The sequence below is a fragment of the Sapajus apella genome, unplaced genomic scaffold (genome assembly GCF_009761245.1).
Source record: "Sapajus apella isolate SASKATOON/1434 unplaced genomic scaffold, GSC_monkey_1.0 scaffold678, whole genome shotgun sequence".
NCBI lineage: Eukaryota > Metazoa > Chordata > Mammalia > Primates > Cebidae > Sapajus > Sapajus apella.
Window position 1 is genome coordinate 1 of NW_022437604.1, and position 23,108 is coordinate 23,108.

Below are 23,108 nucleotides of genomic sequence, written 5' to 3' on the forward strand. Positions count from 1 at the left end.
ACACACACACACACACACACACACACACACACACACACACACACACAAGGTGGTATGGTGAGGGAGAAAAAAATAGCCAGCAAAAGGAAACAAAAAAAAAAGAGGAAAGATTTTAGATTTTGATTACTAAGGGGCTTGATTTACATAACAAGACCACCTTTTTGCTCAGCCAGACCAAACCAAGAGAGCAATGGCTGTACTTCTGAAATACCAGCAATTTGTCCTAGCTAAAATATGGTAATGAGATTTAAAAAGATTTTTTAAAAGAAGCTCAATAATTAAAAGTCAACTTAATTAAAAGCTAACATCCAAGAAGTGTGTGTGTGTATGTGTACATATGTGTGTTTGTATTTAAAAGGCCTTCATGTTGTTGTTTTTAGTTTTCTCCTAGGACCTTGTCTTTTTTATCAGCAAAAGTTTTTTTCTTCTCAGTTGACTGAATTCTGTTTTCTTCATTTACTTCTGCTATGTCTCCTTTCTCTTGCAGTCTCTGTTGCATGAGTGACCTAAAATAGTTTATAATAGCCTGAGGTTCCTTAAAGAAAACTGAGAAGGCACCAGACTCTTTTGGAGGGAGAAACTTCTTTTTCCTCATGGAACCCCAAGAATGTAAACAGGTAAGTTCACCTGAGCTCTTAGACTGCTTACTTTTGTATTGTGTTACCTGGCGTGTTTTTTTTTTTTTTTTTCAACTTATTATAGTTACTGCCACAGAGGTTACTCATGGGTTTTTAAGGAAGAGTGTGGTTTAGACACTTAGAAATATCTTTGTTAAAAATTTTATTTTTCTTTAAGTATACCATAAGAGCATCACATGGTCTAGCCTCATCATAATTCTCCCTTTTTGGAGACCCAGGATTCAATGTGGGCTCTGCCCAGAGGTCAGAGATCCAGTTAAAAGATAGGTAGTCCCTATCTAAATAAAACTGGTCTCCTTATACAATCGTCTGATAGATTTCTATGACTTTATGTTTGATTTGGCATTCGTCCTTAATCTCCCTTTAGCACCACCAGACTTTTTCTCTCTGTACCTTATGATGTAAATTTTGCTATTTGATTTTCACCTGAGTGTTTTCCTTTAATATATAAATTTAAGGCTATTTTGCTGACAACTGCTCAGGATTGTGAAACAGGTTAAAAAAAGTTTTTTTATAAATCTATAAGATATAGATCTATAAGACTGTATTTTTTATAAATCAATAATATTCTATTGGCATGCCTAAAGTGTCTGTGTATTTATGTGTTGTGTACACAGTGTTTTACTACTGAAAATATATAAAAAAGCTCTAATTGGCTTAAGAAAACAAAAGCACTGGAATCAAATACTTTATCAGGGAAAAAGAAAAGATTAGTCAAATGCTTTTTCCAGTTTAACTTAACTAAAATCTTTAATAAATAAGCTAAAATTATTATTTATTGGTAAAGTAATATTATAAATGTCTTAAGAATTGCCAGTGTACATTTTTGTTGGCATTTATTAATCAAGCAACTTCATACTTATCCCTGCCAGATACTATAAAGTGTCAAAATTTGGCATAGAGGTTACAAAACTATAAACCCAGCTCAGAATAGAATGATCTTTGCTTGAGTAATCTTTAATAAGTAAGACATTGATATTTGTTTAATAAAAATAGCTTCATCTTAAATTTAGTAAGATTACCATAACTTCCAATCTTATGGCTTTAGGTGGCCTAATCCATGGGCAGTAAGATTTGTTATCATCCTTGTTTCAAGCTAAACTATAAACTAAGTTCCTCCCAAAGGTAGTTTGGCCTATGCCAAGGAATGAGAAAGACAGCTTGGAAGTTAAAAGCAAGATAGAGTCAGTTAGGTCAAATCTTTTTCACTGTCTCATTTACAATTTTGCAATGGCAATTCCATAACTTTAAATGATGACTATTACAGTTTTCATAAACAATCTAGGTAAAAACTTAAAATAAAATAATTAGGTAAATATAATGGGAAAAATACTTGTAGACAAATTCATAATTTAGAATCTTAAATTATAAATATTTTATTATTTGGGTATTTTCCAATAAAAATATATTTGTAGGAAAACATTCTTTCTTAAAAAGAGTATGTCCTTTTAAAAAAGGTGAACTATTTTTTTTTCTAATTCAAAGCTTAAAGATCATATATAAAACAAGGTAAAAGGAACCAGGAAATAAAAGAGATGTAAAGAAAGTTATAAAAATAAAGAGGGTTTTGTTTGTTTGTTTGTTTTTGGGAGGAACTTCAAGAGAAATAATTTCATATAAGAACAAGAATCTTGTATGGTAAATTTAGTCCTAGAGTAAAATGACTGGTTGTTTAAGAAAGAGGGATGTGGCCGGGCGCGGTGGCTCAAGCCTGTAATCCCAGCACTTTGGGAGGCCGAGGCGGGTGGATCACGAGGTCAAGAGATCGAGACCATCCTGGTCAACATGGTGAAACCCCGTCTCTACTAAAAATTCAAAAAATCAGCTGGGCATGGTGGTGCGTGCCTGTAATCCCAGCTACTCAGGAGGCTGAGGCAGGAGAATTGCCTGAACCCAGGAGGCGGAGGTTGCGGTGAGCCGAGATTGCGCCATTGCACTCCAGCCTGGGTAACAAGAGCGAAACTCTGTCTCAAAAAAAAAAAAAAAAGAAAAGAAAAAAAGAAAGAGGGATGTTCAGGACAAACCAGAAAGTCAAAGCATGTGATGAACAGTCTGTGTAAATCACAATAAGAGGATTTATTTTTTTTTAAAAGCCAAAAACTTTTATATGATCACGTTGTCACATCATTACTAAGTTTTGGTTTGCTTAGGAAAAAAATTGAGATTTGAAAATTTTTTTAAATTAAGATTATTACATCCATGTATCTTTCTGTATGCACTTTTAAAGTACTTGTGACATTGAGTTACAGGGCTTTGACTCCTGGGACTAAAAAAGACATCAAGTCCTGCTAAATTTTAAATGCTGACAGTAATTGAAGACCTATCTTCAGGCCCAGTAGAAGATGCAATCAAAATAAACTGCATTCCTGAAACACAGGACCAAAAGTTAAAGCTATTCAACTCCTGAAGGCCCAGGGACTATCACGGAAGAGGTGGACAAGTAAGATTGTGTGGGCTGATTTTGAGAGATAAAATATGTTCAGTTTCTCTAGAAATTAATCATTAATGTCAAAGGCACACTGATGCATACCAGCATATGGGCCCCTATGTCAGATTAACAAGGTTTTTTTGAAGCATTAACCAACTCCTTAATACAGGCCACTATGCCAGCTGGTTTCTGTATTTTACTGATAAAAACATACTGATGAACATACATGGAGCTAAATTTTTTCATATATTCTAAGTGTTTCCCTAGGACAGATCCTGAGAAGTATAATTGTTCTTTCAAATAGCATATTTTTAAGGCTTAAAAAAAATACATAATGCCAAACTATCTTACAGAAAGGCTATTAAACACTCATCACAGGCCAGGCACAGTGGCTCACGCCTGTAATCCTATCACTTTAGGAGGTGGAGACAGGTAGATCACTTGAGCTCAGGAGTTCAAGACCAGCTGGCCAACATGGTAAAACCCCATCTCTACAAAACATGCAAAAATATTAGCCAAGAGTGGTGGGATATGCCTGTAGTCCCACCTACTTGAGGGGCTGAAGCAGAAGGATTGCTTGAACTGGGAGATTAAGGCTTGCAGTAACCTGAGATCACATCACTGCACTCCAGCCTGGGTGACAAAATAAGATTCCGTCTCAAAAATGAACACAAAAAACAAAAAAGCACTCATGATCAGGATGTGAAATAAGTTGGGTATTACCATTGCTTTCTTAGTAGCTTTAAAAAATATTTTTTTGGTTTTCTTATAAACTGTTAATTATGTTAATACAATAAGGCTGAATATTTAAATGCACTTTGCCATTCGTATGTCTTTTTTTGGTGTGTGATTGTCTCTTCATGTCCTTTGTGCATTTTTATATAGGAACAGATCATCTGTTTCTTATTATTATGTAATAACTTAATTTTATTGCAAGTGTTTACCTCCCAGAGTTTTACTTCAATGCATCTAAATTGTGTGGGTGCCTTTTGAATCTTTTACTATAAACATTATAAACCATGAATCCAGATTTAGGAAATAAAAATAAACAACAAATAATTGTTTAATAATTATGGCCCAAATAAACATGGGACATACCTATACTAAAAATGTGTTTGCTATTTAACTGAAATTTATTGTTTTGTTTTGTTTTGAGACAGCGTCTTGCTCTGTTGCCCAGGCTGAAGTGCAGTAGTGCAATACTGGTTCACTACAACCTCTGCCTCCCAGGTTCAACCAATTCTCCTGCCTCACCCTCCTAAGTAGCTCGGATTACATGCATGTGCCACCATGCCTGGATAATTTTTAGTAGAGATAGGGTTTCACCATGTTAGCCAGGTTTGTCTTGAACTCCTGACCTCACGTGATCCACCCATCTCAGCTTCTCAGAGTGCTGAGATTACAGGCATGAGCCACTATGCCCGGCCTTTTCTGAAATTTAAATGTAACTGATAATGCTATATTCTAACAACCCCAGCTAGAGGCCACAACTATAGTGGAGTGTGTCTGAATTGGGTATTAGGTTTTAAAGTCAGCACATTTGGCAAAAATTGTGAAAGCCAACAGTTCCCTTAAAAGTTCTTTAAATGGCTTTCAATATGCGGTATGTTGAAGTTTCACCTTCCATTCTATATGGTAATTCTCATGCACAACAAAGTTAAGAACCTCTCGGGGAATAAAAGGTCATTCAAACCATCTCATTCTCATGACCACAGGTATGGAGAGGAAAAACATGGGGAAGTCAACATGTTCCTGCTCGCTTGCAGGGTTTATTACGTTTGATATCAGGTGTCTAAAATGTTTAAACAAGTATTTATTGGTAGTTGTGCTGGTTATCCAAGATACGATAGTGAAGTTCCTCTCACATAGGCATAGTGTTCTCAAGTCCGCTCTCAAGAAAAGCATGACCACAGTGAGACTCTGCCGAGTTATTTTTATACATTTTTCTTCGATCCATGCTCCCCAAATCCCTCAGTCTAAATTTTATTTTCAACAAACATCCTACCCTCAAATTACTCCTAGATATTTTTCTTTTGGTAGAACTTGTGTATTTTGGATCATTCAGTAGCTACTTGAGAGCAGTAGTGGTGAAGGCCTCATATCTCTCCTGGTGCAATAGTATCCTGTTCTGGGTCTGTTGTTTCTTTTTATGGAAGCTTTTCCAAAAAGTTTGCCCAACATTTTATTTCAGTGAAATATACCTAGTGATACTTAGAAGTCTCAAAGCAATCATTAACCTGGAGTCCAAAACAAAATGTACAGGATGATGTATTTATTTCTCTTGAGCACTGTTCATAAATGACTTTTAAATCTTATTTCTTTCTAGAACATTCAAAACATTCCCATGAAACAAAAAAATTGTAATCCTAGCCAAAGCTCATTTTAATAGGATTTGGACTGTAAAAAAGACACTGTCAGATTGTCTACATTTTATTCAATATATCTATAGCTACAGTTACATATATAGTCAATACATTTATATTAATACATGCATAAAAATGTTCACTTAGACTTTCATCTTACATGTTAGATATATTGCTTTTGCTGGTTAATGTTATCTAAGCACACTGACCTTATATGTCTGGTATAAAAGAATCACCTGGCTTTGTTCATGTTGCTGTGGTCTCTGGGAAATCTTGTTCACTTTTGAACAGATTGACAGGACAAGGAGCAATTCAAACATTCACAAATAAATATAGATAAATACATATTCCTATATGTGTACTGTATACATATATGCATATAAAATGTGCAACATATATATACATATATATTTTAAGTTTTTATCATAAATTCAAATGCACAAAAATAGAGGGAATGGTATAATCAACTTCCATGTACCCGATACTCAATTTCAGTGATTATCAACTTTTTCACAATAATTATATCTCTTTTAGTAAACTCTTTTACAGTGTAACATACATACAGAAAAATATACAGATCATAAATGTGCAGCTTAATGAATTATTACAAAGTGACCACACCCAGATAACCCCCACCCAGATCAAGACATAAACTTCACCAGCAATGCAGAAGCCCCAGCCTCTCCTACTCACGACATCCTTACGGCTCCCACAAGGAAACTACTATCTTGACTTCCAACATTCCAGATTCATTTTGCCTGTGTTTGAACTTTATAGAAATGGAATCATACAAGTGTTCTTGTTGTTTAACTTCTTTTGCTTAACATCATATTTACGAGATGGATACATGTTGTTGTGCTTAATAGTAATTTTATGGAACTACACTACAAATTCTTTATCCATTTTACGATAGATGGGCATTTGAGTTCTGTTTTGGTCAACATATATTTTAGTGAATATATGTAGGCATTATAGCTAGGAGTGGAATTTCTGGGTTATGGAATATGTGTCCCAAACAATTTTTCACAAACTTAAACTATTAGCAGCAGCGTATAAGCATTCTAGTTGTTCCACATCCTTGTCAACACTGGAATTGTCAGTCTTTCAAATTTTAACTATTTTAATGCTTGTAATTGCTGCCTCTCATTGAGGTTTCAATTTGTAGTTTCTTGATAAATAATGAGATTGAACATGTTTTCATTTTTGTTGACCATTGGCTATCTACAGAAGGAGAATATTTGCTGGATGGATTCAAGTAGCTGTTCTCCTCCGGATTATCATTGTTGTTTTAACAACTTCATTGAGCTATAATTTACATACCATGCAATTCACTCATTTTAAGTGTCCAATGATTTTTAGTAAATTTATCAAGCTGTGTGATCATCACAATCATACAGTTTTTAGGACATTTCTATCACCCCTCAGTAAGACCCCTCATGCCCTTTAACATTTAACCCCCCTTTCCACAGTCACCTTCAGGAAACCATTCATCTCTTTTCTCACTCTATACATTTGCCTTTTCTGACTCTTCTAAACTTTCTTTTTCATAAATTAATAAATTAGTAATGTTATTTATCCATCAGTTTCTGTCTGTGGCTAATATAAATTCACCCTTGAAAGATAGGTCTGTTTTTAGTGTCCTAACAAGTAAGCTGTCTCCAGCTCTTGAATTCTTCTGGATTCTCCAGCCTCAATGCTCTTCAGCTAAAGACTACCGGGAACACACTTGTAGTTGGGTTTATTTCCTTGTTGCAGCAAGCGAGAATGCACACCATGAGGAATCATGGGACATCTCAGTAAGAGGTGGTTGGAAAGAAATTTGTAAGAATTTAGCTTGTGTTTGGTGGTTTGGGGAGTGTTTTAAAGAAGTGAAGCTTTGCTCTGGATTGAATGCTGTCAGGAAGCAGGGGGTAATTCTTAAAATTGGATATCTAATAACTCTTATCTAGAAGGAGGGCGGACTAGTCTCAGGCTTATATTGTAATTGGTAAAGAAGCAGTAGTCACTATTCTTAGGCAAGATAGGGGATGTTTGGTCATTTTGTGGTTTGGACCATGTTCGGGTTTTGGTGGGTTGTTGAGACATGATTACAGAGGGTTACAGTGTTTTGTCTTGCTAAATCAGCACAGCCTTGTCTAATGTTCATATTCTGTGAAATTGCTTATATTTGACAGGAGAATGCCAAGTCCTATCTGTAAGAACCAGGCCAACTCCTCATGTCAGTGGCTGCTTTTCTTTCTCACCAAGATAATGGCATCCAGTGGGTACCTTGTTTAGAGAGCCTCCAGCCACTCACTCCTCTGTACTATATAATTTTGCCCTTTTTTTGACACTTCCACAGAAATACTAGATTACTGTGTAAATTCTAACATTCAACCTGAAATTATGACATTTTTTCTAGATTTATAAATAGTACGCATTTCATTTTATAAGTGAAGCATGAACAACATTAGCACTTGGTTTGCTTTCTTTCATGACTCTAGGAATCTTTTCAATGAAGCAATATTTGCAGTTCATATAGCTCACAAAGTGTTTCTATGGAGAATGTAAGAACTCTTATCAAAGTGTTTAAAGATGATTAAGTTAAAAATACATAAGAGACAAGAAAAAGTTAAGCAGAAAGTTGGTTTGTGGGCATAAATTTGGAGGAAGTAGAGTTAGTTTTATGATTAGAATATATCCATCTACATCACAGAGCTACACTCTTGTCTTTCCTGAGTGATACTTTGGTATTGGCCTCTGTGGCATTCATTTTTGCATGTTCTGCTGGCCAAAATAATCCCCCTTCTGGTTGCAACTTCTATGTTAGCTTATAAATAGCTTTTATATTAGCTAAGTTATGTTCTGAGAACCACTATTTATCTTAAAGTTTAACATTTTTTATACGTCGGCTTCAATCTACCACTAGTTGCATTTATTTTATTTATTTTGTTTTTGAGATGGAGTCTTGCTCTGATGCCCACGCTGGAGTACAGTGGGATGATCTTGGCTCACTGCAACCTCTGCCTCCTGGGTTCAAACAATCCTCTGGTCTCAGCTTCCTGAGTAGCTGGGATTACACATGTGCACCACCATGCCCAGCTAATTTTTGTATTTTTAGTAGAGACAGGGTTTCTCCATGTTGGCCAGGCTGATCTCGAACTCCTGACCTCAGGTGATCCACCCACCTCGGCCTCCCAAAGTGCTAGGATTATAGGTGTGAGCCACTGTACCTAGCCACTAGTTGCATTTATAAGCCTATTGTTCAGGATAAGTTTTATTTCCAATCTGTAGTGTTTACACTAAGAGCGAAAGAGGTGTAGGAGAGAAAAAACTTTTCCTCCCACTCTCTTAATTATGTACTTGAGGCCTGTAAATTAAGTCGATAAAAGACATACAATTAGCAGGAGAAAAAGCAAACAAATTTTATTAATATTTTTACATCCATGGCAGCTTCACAGATAAGTGAAAACTGAAAGATGTGGTTAAATTTAGGAACTTATATACCGTTTTAACAAAGGGTAATAAATTGTAGAGAGGTGACTAGTCAAAGGAAAGGGACTTGGGCTCCTAAGGGCAGTAAATTATGGGAAGGTGACTATGAAATGTGTGATAGATAAGAATTGAGTAGTAAGGTTTGTTAGGCAGATTCATTTTGGTGCCATCTCAGGTATTCCTGGTAGAGGAGAAGGGGACACCTTTTTATAAATAAAACTGTATGTTGTATTTCCAAAGGGAAATTTATTCTCTGCTTTTAGGCCAGAAGGGGAAAAGGCAGAGAGCTTTTCCTGTGTCTACTGTTTCTCAATTGCCTTCAGCTCAAAATAATCTGTATGCCAAAGTGGCATATTTTGGGGTGGCATATTCTAATCCTCTCCAGGGGTGATCAGTAACTCATATTTTATCTATTGGGCTATCAGTTTTTATTCAAAAAATGAAAGACAATGAGGTGATCTTTTTCTTCTAGGAAAATCTTGAAAGGCCATTCATGTACAGGGATACAACTAGTGTTACCGGCAGAGGGTCTTGACTGTAAGTTGTCCAGGTTCTTGGCATTTTGAACAAATAATTGGACAAAACACATGGCAAAGCAAGGAAAGAATGAAGCAACAGAAGCAGAGATTTATTGAAAGTGAAAGTACACTCCACAGTGTGAGAGTGAGCAGAGCAGCAACTCAAGCACCCCAGATGCACAATCCTCCCAGGTCCGAATATCCCCTAGAAGTTTCCCATTGGCCACTTGGCGTTCACCTCATGTAAAGGAAGTGGTGGCCCACAATCAGTCTGATTGGTTTTGGAAAGCAACCAATCAGAGGCTGAAGTAAAGTTATAAAGGTCACACTCCTATGCAAACATCTGATTGGTTGCAGAAAGCAACTAATCAAAGGCTAAGATGAAGTTACAAAGTTGCACTTATATGCAAAGGAAGACTTGGCCTGCAATTAGTCTGACTGGTTGCAGACAGCAGAGGATCAGCGACAGAAGTGAAATTACAAAGTTACATTCTGATGCAAAGGTCTGATTGGTTGCAGAAACAATCAGAGGTACTTTCAGTTTCCCATCTGACACACAGAAAAGGTGAGGGTTTGCAAAGGGAGTAGCCTCTGGTCCTTTTGTTACTTAGGCATGGAAAATCGGTTTTCCTTTCAGTTTAGTGCTAGGAAGTCTGTGAGAAATGTCCTTAGGTTCCCTGCCTCCAGACCCTATTCTCCTGCCTCATCTCCCCACTGAGAGACGTGATCCCCATAAATCTTTATGGGAGACAGAGAGACTGATGGTCTTTTTTCTGTGCTGACTTGGGGCGTATCCCTACCTGTTGGAGATCATGGAACTCTCGCCCTACTCTGCCTAGTGGAGATGGGGTGGCTTCTTGATGGCCAGGGGTGGTGTCTTCACCTGGAACTGGCTGGAAACCTTGTCACATGATCGTCTGAAGCTTGACAGTCTCTAATGCAAGGGGAAATGAATTTGGTTAAAAGATATAATGGGAACTTTGGAGGTGGATACCTATGCCATCAGGAATGTTTGTTATAGAAATGTATTAAAACATTTTGCATAATTACTACAAAGGAAGTGATTCCATCCATTTGGAAGAAGTCAATTAAACTGCAAAAGAAAAAAAAAAATTGTAAGTGGTTACTGTTACTCTAGCCTATAGTAACTATGCAACAAAGACACCAAGGAAAATTGGTAGGCGTTTACTTATCTTTTGGCTGTCTTCTAAACAGGTACTTCAGGTCTTCCACAGGTTCACAAGTCTAGTGACAGATGGGAACTTGAGGTTCCTGCTCCAGGTCTTCTGGTATTGCTGTCTTAATCCTTGAAAGATGTATCTAGCTGTCTAATCCTAGTACTTTGACTGCAGAAGGCATGGCCAGTACCACTGAAAACAGTCCCTTCTATTTTGGTTGTAATTGCTGAGCTGGTGATCGCTCCTTCCACATTTTAACAAGTACCTTATCTCCTGGCCTGATTTTAGGTTGCTAGTTGTTCCCGGTGTGGGAAGCCTTTGAATTCCATTTTTGTAAAGCCTGCTGAAATTGTCCTAGGTTGGTTAGGTATTTTACTAAATCAGCCCTTTCTGGATCAGTAATTAAATCATTAGTCAAGAATAATAAGATTCATATGGGCTTATATTAATTTTTGCTCTAAGGGTATTATGTATCCTTAAGAGGGTTATGGGCAGTAAGCTGACCCAAATTTCTGATGTTTCCTTACATAGCTTAGCAACACTGGTTTTAGAGTTTGGTTAGCCCTTTCTCCCTTCCCAGAGGATTGAGGGCTCCATGTTACATGTAAATAATACTTGATTCCAAAAGCCTTAGCAAACCCTTGAGTTATTTGGGAGATAAAGGACAGGCCATTATCACTTTGGAGGTTCTGAGGTAACCCAAACCCAGGGATTATTTCTTTTAATAGAAACTTTATAACCTCATTAACCTTCTCTATTGTGGTAGGGTAAGCTTCAACCCAACCAGTAAAGCTATCTATTAGTACTAAAAAAAACACATATCCTCTGCAAGCTGGCATATGAAGTCTAACTGCCAATCTTGCCCTGGATAACTTCCTCTCCTCTGCACTGGTTCTGTTAGAGGAGGCATGTTGTTTCCTGGGTTGTTAAGTGCACACAGTGAGCAGTCTTGGCAGACCTGCTTAGCCACTGAAGCCATTAGACCCAGTAAAGATCTGGTTTAACATGGCCAGAGTTGCATCCCTCCCCACATGGAAAGACGCATGCATGGCTTTTATACTTTTCCACTGGGCTGTCTGAGGGAGATATATTTTTGACCCCATCTACTACCAGGTTCCTTTCTTTTTTCTTTTTGTCCCCCTTATTCCTTTATTAACTATTCTTCCTATAGTGTGTACTCAGGTTCTACTGGGGAATCATAGAAACGCAGCAGTGCTAGGATCTGTTGGGATTGCACTCTGTGGGCTGTGGCTTTGGCTTCTCTGTCAGCCTTTCTGTTCCCTTGTGCTGTAGGGGTTAAGTCCCTTTGATGCCCCACAATGAACTGTAGCATGGCCTTTGGCAAGTGTATTGCTTCCAATAGCTGAAGAATTTCAAGCCCATCCTTTATAGGGGACTGTTTGCTAGTTAGTAATCCCCTTTCTTTCCAGATTGTAGCGTGAGCATGAACTACAAGAAATGCATATTTAGAATCTGTATAGATGTTGTTTTTTTCCTTGTCCCAACATTAATACTCAAGAGCAATGATTTCAGCCTTTTGTGCTGATGTGCCAAGGAGCAGTGGCTGGGTTTCGATAATTGTGTTGTGATTTACTACTGCATATCCAGCTCAGTGCTGTGTCAAACCCCACTTGACACAAAACTACTGCCATAGCCTGGTATTTGGCTAATCTTTCCCCTCTCATCCAGATATATCCCTTTATCTCTAAGACTGACTTAACCTAGCGAGGGGGTTAGAACTTCCAGTGGTTGGCTCAGGGCAATTTTACTGGCTTCCTCCACTAACATAGCAGTGGCTGCTATTGCCCATAGGCAACTTGGCCACCCCAAGACCACTCCATCCAACTTCTTTGAAAAGTAGTTGGTTGGCCTGGGTTCTGATCCTAATTTCTGTGGAATACACCCACAGCTATTCCCTTCTTCTCCGCTACATACAAAGAGAAGGGCTCAGTTACATCTGGGATGCCAAGAACAGGAGCCTGGGTGAGAGCCTGTTTTAACTTGGCAAAGGCTTCTCTCATTTCTGGGGTTCATTCCATTAGCTCATTTTCAGGCCCCTTTGTTGCTTCATACAGGGCCTTTGCTATGAGTATGAAATTTGGTACCCATATTCTGCAAAGCCCCACCATTCCCGAAAAAGAACAAAGCTACTACTTGGTGTATGTGTTTTGGGGAGGGGGGTGGCAGGGGGCAAACCACATGTGGCTTGCACTCGTTCTGGGGATATTTGTCAGGCTCTGGGTGTTAAGACATACCCTAAGTATTGCATCCATTGAAGGGTAATCTGTACCTTCTTGTTGGACACTTTGTATCCCCTATCTGACCAGAAATTCAAAGTTTTTATAGTAGTTTGGTCAGAAACCTCCTGGGTTGGGCTACACACAAGAAGGTCATCCACATACTAGAGTATACTCCCGTTTTTCAATTTCAGATCCCTCAGGTCCCTCTCTAAGGCTTGGGCAAAGAAGTGGCGGCTATCCTCAACGCCCTGAGGGAGCACTGTCCAAGTATATTATTGTTTTCCCCTGGTATTAGGATCTTCCCATTCGAAGGCAAAGAGGTATTGGGACTCTGGGGCCAGAGGAATGGAGAAGAAAGCATCTTTTAGGTCTAGGACTGAACCATTTTGCATCCCCTGGTACCTGAGCCATAAGGGCCTATGGATCTGCCACCAGTGGGTAGATGGGAGCAATAGCCTCATTAATTATTCTGAGGTCATATACTAACTGGTATTTCCCCAAAGGCTTTACAGTGGGTAAGATGGGGGTATTGCAAGGAGAATTACAGGGTTTTAGGAGACAATATAATAAGTAACACCTCAACGATAGGTCCTAGGCCTTTTCTTGCTTCCTGTTTTTGATTGGGAAAGTAGCTGAGGTCTTCAAACTGTATTTTGACTGGCCCTGCTGTTTTAGCCTTCCCTAGTTTTCCAGTATACCAATGCCAATGGGTTAAGCTGTTTATTAATGTGGTCTGGAACATTGTATTTTTGAACTATCAGCATTTTCACTGGGTGATGCTTAAATTGTAGTAGTGCCCCTATTTTAACCATAATATCTCTTCCCAACAAGGGGATTGGGCAGCTTGGTACTACTAGGAATTCCTGTTGGAAGAGCTGTTTCTCCAATTGACAAATCAAAGGAGGAGTAAATAAACTTGTTTGTCAACCCTATCAAAAAGTGGGCAAAGGATACGAACAGACACTTCTCAAAAGAACATATTTATGTAGCCAACTAACATATGAAAAAAAGCTCATCATCACTGGTCGTTAGAGAAATGCAAATCAAAACCACAATGAGATACCATCTCGTGAGTTAGAATAGTGATCATTGGAAAGTCAGGAAACAACAGGCTGGCAAGGCTGTGGAGAAATAGGAACGCTTTTATGCTGTTGGTGGGAGTGTAAATTAGTTTAGTCATGTGGAAGACAGTGTGGTGATTCCTCAAGGATCTAGAACCAGAAATACCATTTGATCCAGCAGCCCCATTACTGGATATATAACCAAAGGATTATAAATCATTCTACTACAAAGACACATGTATATGTATGTTTATTGCAGCACTATTTATAATAGCAAAGACTTGGATCCAACCCAAATGCCCATTAGTGGTAGACTAGATAAAGAAAATGTGGCACATATACATGGAATACTATGCAGCCATAAAAAAGAATTTCATGTCCTTTGCAGGGACATGGATGAAGCTGGAAACCATCATTCTCAGCAAACTGACACAGGAACAGAAAACCACACACTGCATGTTCTCACTCATAAGTGGGAGTTGAACAATGAGAACACATTGACACAGGGAGAGGAACATCACACACCAAGGCCTGTTGCGGGGTGGGGAGCAAGGGGAGGAAGAGCCTTAGGACAAATACCTAATGCATGTGGGGCTTAAAACCTAGATCATGGGTTGATAGGTGCAGCAAACCACCATGGCACGTGTATACTTATATAACAAACCTGCACAAACTTGAAGTAACATTTAAAAAAACCCAAAAAACAATGAACTTGTTTGTGGCTTCCCTTCCATTCTCATAACACTTATGGGCTGGGAGGAAAGCTTTCCTGTGTAAGCAGTAAGGACACAGTAACTCCCCCCTCATCAAAAAGAAACTAAATTTGGGTATCCATGACGTCTAGAGTTAGCTGGAGCTCCTCAGTAGTAATTACAATGTTCCTGGACCAGGGCAGTGAGGAAGACCCTGGGCCCCTTGGGTCTTCATCTAATTCCTCCTTTCGCACTGCTAGAGTTTTGACTGACCCTCTTGCGGGGAGCACGGACAGTCAATTCTCCAGTGCCAGGGCCACAACTGGTGCCTTTGCATTGACAGCAGGGGCCAGGGTTGGGGGGGCTTAATATTTTCCTTTCCCTAATGCCCACTTTTCTTGCATTTGAAGCAAGAACCTTTGCTGGCATTATCTTTATGGCCCTTCGGGTTTCCTTTAGACATTTTTTTGGACATTCAGGGCTTCGCCAATGATGGCTGCCATAATTTTGGCTAGCTATTTATTCTGTTCCCTTTTTCCTTCCTTCAGGTCATGATTGTTATACACCATAATGGTGATATCAAGAAGCTGATTTTGATTAGTTTGTGGCCCATCTGTAGCTTTTGGAGCTTACATCTAAGGGAGTGTAACAGGTTGCTAGAATGAATTGAACATCCCTGCATGAGAAAGCAAAGGGTCAGGTCAAAGTCTGGAACCCATCTGCAAATTTCCTAGGATGCTCGGAATAGCTTCCTAGCTTTTCCTTACATTGTATGTGAGTTACAGAGAAAGGAGCCTGTAAGAGGACTGGCCCCTTGGCTCCTGCTACTTTCCTAGGAGGTAGCAGGGCTGGAAAGAGAATTGAATATGGTGTTCCCCTCCAAGTGTGAGGGGGATTTAGTAGGGTCCCTGGTGTTTGCTCCTGGGTTTTAGCCTCAGGAGCTCTTGGCAAGGGACTCTATGGGGGCAGTTCCTGTTCACCCTGAGAGACAGCTGGCCCTTGTAAAAGGGGTCATCTATAATATCTAGTTCTGCCTTAGTACTTTCCTTTGCGGGGGGGGGCGGGGAGGGAGGTGGGTTCTGGAAGTTTTGCAGATTGTTAGGGGTTTTGCTATTGGAGCATGAAAACCTGTACATATGGGATTTCTGACTATTTTTCCTGCATCCTGCAAAGTACGTCTAATTGCAGGATGGTGTCGTAGTTAAGGCTACCATTGTCTGACCATTGTTGGGGTTTGGGGAGCTCATAATGGGGCCAATGGTATCACAGAAAAAAATTACACATTTTCCCTTTAGATTTTCAGGGTCAAATTGATTTCAATGGTGGAGGATGTAGCCAAGCAGGGCATCTGGTGGAATGGGTGTAGCATTGCTCATAGTGGAATCAGGTGGAATAGAGAGTTGCCCATGGCGGTCCGGAAAAGAGAAGAGGACTTTGAAAAGCGGAGAGTCCATTAGGTGACCCAAATTTTACTCAGGACATCCCCCTGAAAAAACTCTGGATCCAGAATGGGGTCCCCAGGGTCATCCCCACTTTAGGACCCTGATTTGGTCTGTCAGATGTCTCTGACCTTAGATGGGTGCTGGCACTGCTTTGGAATGGTTCCCTCCACCACTGGGGACTGTCTATGAACTTTCCTTAAGGCTTTTCTATCCCACTTAAAGCAACCCTTTAGCCCTTTAAATGTTACCCTTTAAATTTAGGCAATAATACATTCCCTTTCATGAATTTCCCCCACACACACCCTGTGCCCCACACAGACCACCTACAACATGCCCAGACCCTCTGACTTGTATAACCTTTTTTTGCATAGCTAGTCTGTCCTTTACCCAGGTGAGTAGGTAAAGGTAAGCATTTAGCATAAGAAAAGAAGGCTTAAGTTGCCTGAAATGTGTGTGAGTTCGTCCAGGATGAGCTTCTGCTGCCAACTCCATCACATGTAGGGATCAGGGACTATAACTGGAAAGGATAGAAAATAGAATTTCCCTCTTCCAGGCAGGGCAGCCATCCCTGTTCACTCCTTGGCCTTCAGACAACACGAGAGAGTGGCCCCCACCAGTTCCCCTCAATCGCCAAGGAACCACTAGAAAACAGCAGCTGAAAGACTGAAAAAGAAAAAAAGGAAAATCAGAAGAAGGAGAAAAGGAATAGAACTTAGAAAAGCAAAAACAAGATCAGGCGCAGTGGCTCATGCCTGTAATCCCAGCACTTTGGGAGGCCAAGGCAGGTGGATCACGAGCTCAGGAGATCAAGACTATCCTGGTCAACATGATACCCGTCTCTACTAAAAATACCAACCCCCACAAAAAAAAAAAAAAAAAAAAAGGAAAAGGACTCAGCTTCCTCACCCGAACCCTGCGGTGCTGGTCAGGTGCTTTCACGTGGAAGACTTTCAGTTTCACCAGAGAGTGGCCCCAGCCAGAAAGTTGCAGTTGTCTCTGTGCATAGGCGCCGTTCACCAAGGGTCACGGGTTGGAAGGGAAAGATCCCCCTCTATATAGTAGAAAAGAAAAGAAGAAAGGAGAAAAATAAACCCCAAACTTTGGGCTTCCCTCCTACCTGGCTCACCAAAATATGTTACCAGTAGCGGGTCTTGACTGCAAGTTGTCTAGGTTCTTCTGAACAAAGAATTGGACAAAACGCACAGCAAATCAAGGAAAGAATGAAGCAAGGAAAGCAGAGATCTATTGAAAATCAAAGTACATTCCTCAGTGTAAGAGCTGGCCGAGTAGCAGCTCAAGGGCCCCAGATGCAGAATCTCCTCGGGTCCAAATAACCCCTAGAGGTTCCCATTGACCACCTACTTGGTGTTCACTCTATGTAAATGAAGTGGTGGCCTGCAATCAGAGGCTAAAGTGAAGTTACAAAGTTGCACTTCTATGCAAAGGAAGATTTGGCCCTGCAATCTTGGCCTTGTAATCAAGTGAAGTTACAAAGTTACACTCTATGGAAACATCAGATTAGTTGCAGAAAGCAATCAGTCAGAGGTATTTTCAGTTTTCCAGCTGCAAGGTGGGGATTTGCAAAGGGAGCAGCCTCTGGGCCTTTTGTTACTTAGGAGTGGAAAGTTAGGGTTTTCCTTTCCAAATGGCTCTAGGAAGTCAGTGTGAAACGCTTTAGGTTCCCTGCCTCCAGACCCTATTCTCCTGTATCACTAGTAGAGTTCAGTGTATACTTCCTGAAAATGGAAGCAGTTTTGCTAATAATTTTAACACAAAAGTAGGGTGATCAGATAAAGTATCCTTATGTCCCATGGAATAGTTGGAATGTACTTATACTAAAAAATTCATTTATCATGTGACATTAAAATTCACCTGGGCATACTGTACTTTTATTTGCTATATCCGACAATCTTATACAGAAGTCATCATGGGAAACTCAGAAAATTATTTTGGCAGAGAGGAGTAGAAGAAACAAATGACACTTTAAAAAAAAATTGTTGGGCCTTGTGCGGTGGCTCACGCCTGTAATCCAAGCACTTTGGGAGGCTGAGGCAGGCGGATCGCCTGAGGTCACAAGTTAGAGACCAGCATAGCCTGGCCAACATGGTGAAACCCCGCCTCTATTAAAAATTCAAAAATTAGCTGGGCGTGGTTGCTGGCGCCTGCAATCCCAGCCTCTCGGGAGGCTGAGGCAGGAGAATCGATTGAACCCGGGAGGTGGAGATTGCAGTGAGCCAAGATCGCACCACTACATTCCAGCCTAGGCAAGAGTGAGACTCTTGCCTCAAAAAAATAAATAAAAATAAAAATATTGTGGTAAAATACACGTAATAGAAAACTTACCACCTAACCTTTTTTAAGTATACACTTCTGTGACTTTAGTATATTTGCATTGTTGTGCAGTCATCACCATTCATCCCAACTTTTTCACCAACCCATATCTGCAACTCTATGCCCACTAAACAGCAAATCCCCATCTCTCCTTCCCTAGCCTCTCTACAACCACTGCTACTTTGTTTCTATGAATATGACAGCACACAGTATTTGGCGGTAAATCAGAGTTAGCAAATGCAATCTGAAGCAGAGGAAAGGAAAAAGTCATATCCCTCAAGTTTTACAGTCCCAATAAAAGTATTAGTGCTTTGAGAAAAGGAGCGTCACGGTCATGGGGAGAATAAAGAAAAAACTTTTTCCTTCCAGTTTGCAACTGGAACTGCCACTCTAGCAGGGCCTCCATTTTGTGGCCTGCGTGGAGGGCGGACGATCTCTCTCTCCGTCACTCCCCGGCATCGGGTAGGCACCGCTGCCAGGTAACCAAGGAACCCCGAGGGAGGCATTGCCCAGGAGAGGCCGGATCCGGAAGTAGGGAGACCTCTCCGCCCCGCGGCCAAGCCCCGACCCCTTCCCTTCCCATCAGACCCCGGCCGACCTAGATGACGTGTCCGAATAGGAGTTGGCGAGGTGCGGCCGGTCGGCCCTGCGCATGCGTGACCCGCGCACCCGTCGAACCAGTAGCGAGAGTCTGGAGGTCATTTTCCTTGAGAAAGGCTCCGCTTCTCCGGGTTTTTGCTGATGCCGAGCGCGGAGGATTGAGGGAACATCGCGCTTTGGAGGGGAGAAGGTTACTGACTTTTAGACTGCTGGGTCGTGGTGGGCTCAGTCTCTAGAGTGGCTGGGTTACTGCAGGAAGTCACTGCCCTTTCTTAGGCGCAACCTTGACTGTAAAAGGAAGTTAAATGCCTCTGGAAAACCTCAGGTTTATTTCAGCGCTGAAAGTCTGGCTCCAGATTCAGATCCAGCACGCCTGTGGCCTGGCCAGTGAGAGTCGTGGAGTGCTTTCCCCGCGCCTGCGGTCTCTAGGCTCTGTGGATGTACAGGTGTGGGATGTAGGAGCAGGTCCTTACCGTGGAACTTACAAATAAATGGGGGAATGAGACAGCAAACAAACGTGATCCTTCCTGATAGTAGTAGATGTGGGATGCCAAGGTTTAAGCAGACGAGTGGTCGGTATTAAGGGATTTCAAGGTTTTATAAAATTGCTTTTGCCAAGAGTGGAAGCTGAGAGGCTACTGCAGTAAGAAGTCCAGGGCAACTAAGAATTTGGCCTGGACCAGGGTGGTAGCTGCGGGCATGGAAAGTACTGAAAGGATTTAGTCCATAGTTTAGCAGCCCAACCAACGGGACTTGCTGAAGGACTGCAGGTAGGGAGTGAGGGAGTGAGAAATTAGGTTATCCTCCAGGGTTGGGGCCTGAGAAGAGATGGGCAGCGACGCCGTTTCCTGGAAAACAGAGAGGAAATGTTGGGATGAGGGCATTGAGATATAATGAAGGTCAAATTTTAGTGGTGCTAGAAAAAAAGATGGTGATCAAAAATGTTAATTTTTGTTTCCTCCTCTTTCCTATTTGGAGAAAACATGTGCTTCCTTTTTTGTTGGAAATCTCCATGACTTCCAAATACAGAATATTTTACAATTTTCCCCTAGCCCAAAGTTCAGTGAATATGTTGATTTATTTGAGGGCGAGAACGTGAAAGGGAAGCGACCTAGGCACAATTTTCTGCTCAGGCCCTACCAGATTAGCTTTTATTGAAAAAAAAAAAAAAAGAAGAAAAAGTGTCATTCCTTGGACCAAGGGATGTGCTCAGCACTTTCCCTACATTTTTCATTTAATCTTCACAACAACCTTAAGATGAACTTTTTTTTTTTTTTTTCTTTTTTTTTTTTTTAGTAAGAGTTTTTTTTTTTTTTTTTTGGCTGGGGTACAATGGAGCGATGCCGGCTCACCGCAACCTCCGCCTCCTGGGTTCAGGCAATTCTCCTGCCTCAGCCTGCTGAGTAGCTGGGATTACAGGCATGCGCCACCATGCCCGGCTGATTTTTTGTGTTTTCAGTAGAGACGGGGTTTCACCGTGTTTACCAGGACGGTCTCGATCTCTTGACCTCGTGATCCACCCGCCTCGGCCTCCCAAAGTGCTGGGATTACAGGCGTGAGCCACCGCGCCCGGCCCAAGATGAACGTTTTTATCTACTTCCCAGTTCTCTCTTGATTAACTTGGCTACCCCACTATATGGATCAGTTTGCAGGGTCCTAGGTCCCTTTGAAAATCTGATGAAAGTTATAAACCTTCCCTAGGAAGAAAGTACAATAAGCCGCAAGAACTTTAAATAAAGAGGAGTTCACTGGCCCCCAGACTTTCCTGAGCTTACTATTTCACAAACTTGCCCGTTCTTGAACTCTGAGCTGGAGGTTATGATTCTGTTAGGTACTTTAAGATGATGCACTCTTCCGAAGTTTTCGATTGAACTCTAGGATAGCCAAATGAATTGACTTTTTCAGGTCACTAAAAAGTTTCTCCTTGAAAAATAGAAGACGCAACACACACACATACACGTGTGTGCACCTACACACGCGGACACCATATCACATCATCAGGGGGAAAAGTGACAAGATCTTGCTCATACCATATTAATCCGATTCGCCAGAGCTGCTTTCTTCACTGGGCTCTCAGGTGTGCTCTGGTTTTCCCTTGAAGAAATGTCAACGCTACCCTCTATTCGCCTACTCCCATTTTCCTCCCCACTCCATTTCCACTCTCCCTTAAAGAGATGTGTGCACACAATCACTGCCCAACGCAAGAATACATCACTGCATCCAAAGCTCGGAAACTGTCCATGCAGATTCCTTTGAGTAGCTGTTTGAGGACTTGTGGCTAGTGCCTACCCATTTGTTTCCTTAGCCTGCTCTCAACCAGGTGTCTCCCGAACTTTTCCTCTCCCAACTCCGCCTCCATCAGCAGATGCTTTCTGTCATAGGGACTGGCGTGCCGCGGGCAATGTGGTAGAGAAACCGTATGATAGATACGAGAAATTTGTTAAGACCCAGCAGCAAATGGGGGACGGCTTGCGACCGCAGCGCTCCACGGCCTCCAAGCATGAGAGGTCTAGATCGGAATTCGGAATCGGTACGTGAAAGGGCCGGAACATCTCTCCCAGCAACCACCCCAGCCGGCGCGCGGAAAACCCGGAAAGCGGATTTGGTCCCCGTTTCCTCCCGGAAACTCCTGGGGGTGCTTGCGACCGCTCTCACTGAGCATGTGCAAACGGCGGTGCGCATGCTCCGTCGCGGTCCGGTTCGGTTTCTGTTGCGGGACGCAGGGTGTCTCCTAGCGCAACCGGAACTAGCCGTCCCCGGACCGGCCTCCCTTATCTCCGGCGGCCTGCGGTGGTCTCCGAGCCTCCCCACCCCTCCTTCCCTTTTCACCCCCTAGGCTTGGTTGCCCTTTCCCCGAAACAGCCGTCGTGAACATGAGGCTGCCGGCGTCGTCTCCACCTCGGTGGCCGCGGCTGTTGCTGCTGTCGCTGCTCCTGCTGGGGGCGGCTCCTGGCCCGCGCCGGAGCGGCGCTTTCTACCTGCCCGGCCTGGCGCCGGTCAACTTCTGCGACGAAGAAAAACAGAGCGACGAGTGCAAGGTGGGTGAGGCCTGGCGAATCCCTTGATGCGCTTTCGGAAGGGGAAGTCGCCCCTATCCGGGGGACCTGATACCCGGGTGGGAGCGAGGGAAGGGGGCGTAGCAGTGGGTGGGGTCGAGTTTCCCCAGAAGCTTTTGGAGTCTGCCGGGCTGTGGGTGGGGGCTCTGGAACAGCCCTAGCCCTTGCAAGGGTAGATTCTGGAGGACTCAGTGGGCCTCAGACTCGCCTCGCGTCTTGCGGGCCAAGTAGTACGAGCAGCTGTATTCAGTTTTCCTGGAACGGAGACTGTGTGGAGCGCCCTTGGCGTTGGACTTCACGCTGCAGAGCTTTGGAGTTATATGCATGCAGGTCCACGCTTGAATGGTCGCTCACAGCCTTGTATCACGTACGCTAAGGAAGCAGGTGACCGACTCCCTGCATGTGAGCAACACTCAGCCTGGTTACAGTTTTCATTAACTTTTAACTTCATTGCTTCCTGTTTAATTGCACTTTCCTGGAACCTCCTGGTTGCTTAGAAGAGCTTGTTCTTTCTAGGACTTTGATATCTCGCCTCACAAATAGAAGTTGGTTCCTTATTTGTGGAGTGTAACACCCAGAACCGTACAAACTGCATTAATAAAGAGTTGCTGTAATGGTTTAGACACTGGATTTCAGACTGTTGAGTGTAAAGATTTTAATACACAAATAAAAGATGCCAGTTCTCACTAGTTTCTCTGAGATGGTTTTAAACACTTAAAAGGGCAAATGATGGGAGAAACTAGTATTTTCGTAGGGCAAGTCTTGAAAACTTTAATCTCTTAAAACATTCACACTCAGTGTTTTCAGTTTAATTGCTAGTAAAAGAGGCCTGAGTAAAGTAACTTGCTTTTAGATTATCCGGTGTAGGGGTTTACAGTAAACATACACAATTATTTTGTTAAGTTTATTTAAAACACCATTTGGGGGTTTGAGGATCTCTTTGAAACCTTTAATGGTTTTAACAATTCAAATAATCGTTCAGTAAACGTTTACAATCTATAAATAGGCTTATTTACTAAGTTTGATTTTTTTTTTAAGCTGGTGTTTATTTTATTACTGCTAGCTTTACTATAGCTGTGACTTTTGA

The 23,108-nt window shown here is 41.6% G+C and overlaps 1 long non-coding RNA gene across 1 annotated transcript; it reads right to left on the reverse strand.

Moving 5' to 3' along the window:
- Window positions 1-5,835: 5,835 nt before the first annotated feature.
- On the reverse strand, window positions 5,836-13,830 carry LOC116546209. The gene is made up of 2 exons (XR_004266626.1): window positions 10,222-13,830; window positions 5,836-7,221 (listed from the first exon to the last, which is right to left on the reverse strand). It is a non-coding gene; the product is annotated as an uncharacterized LOC116546209 (long non-coding RNA).
- Window positions 13,831-23,108: the final 9,278 nt, after the last annotated feature.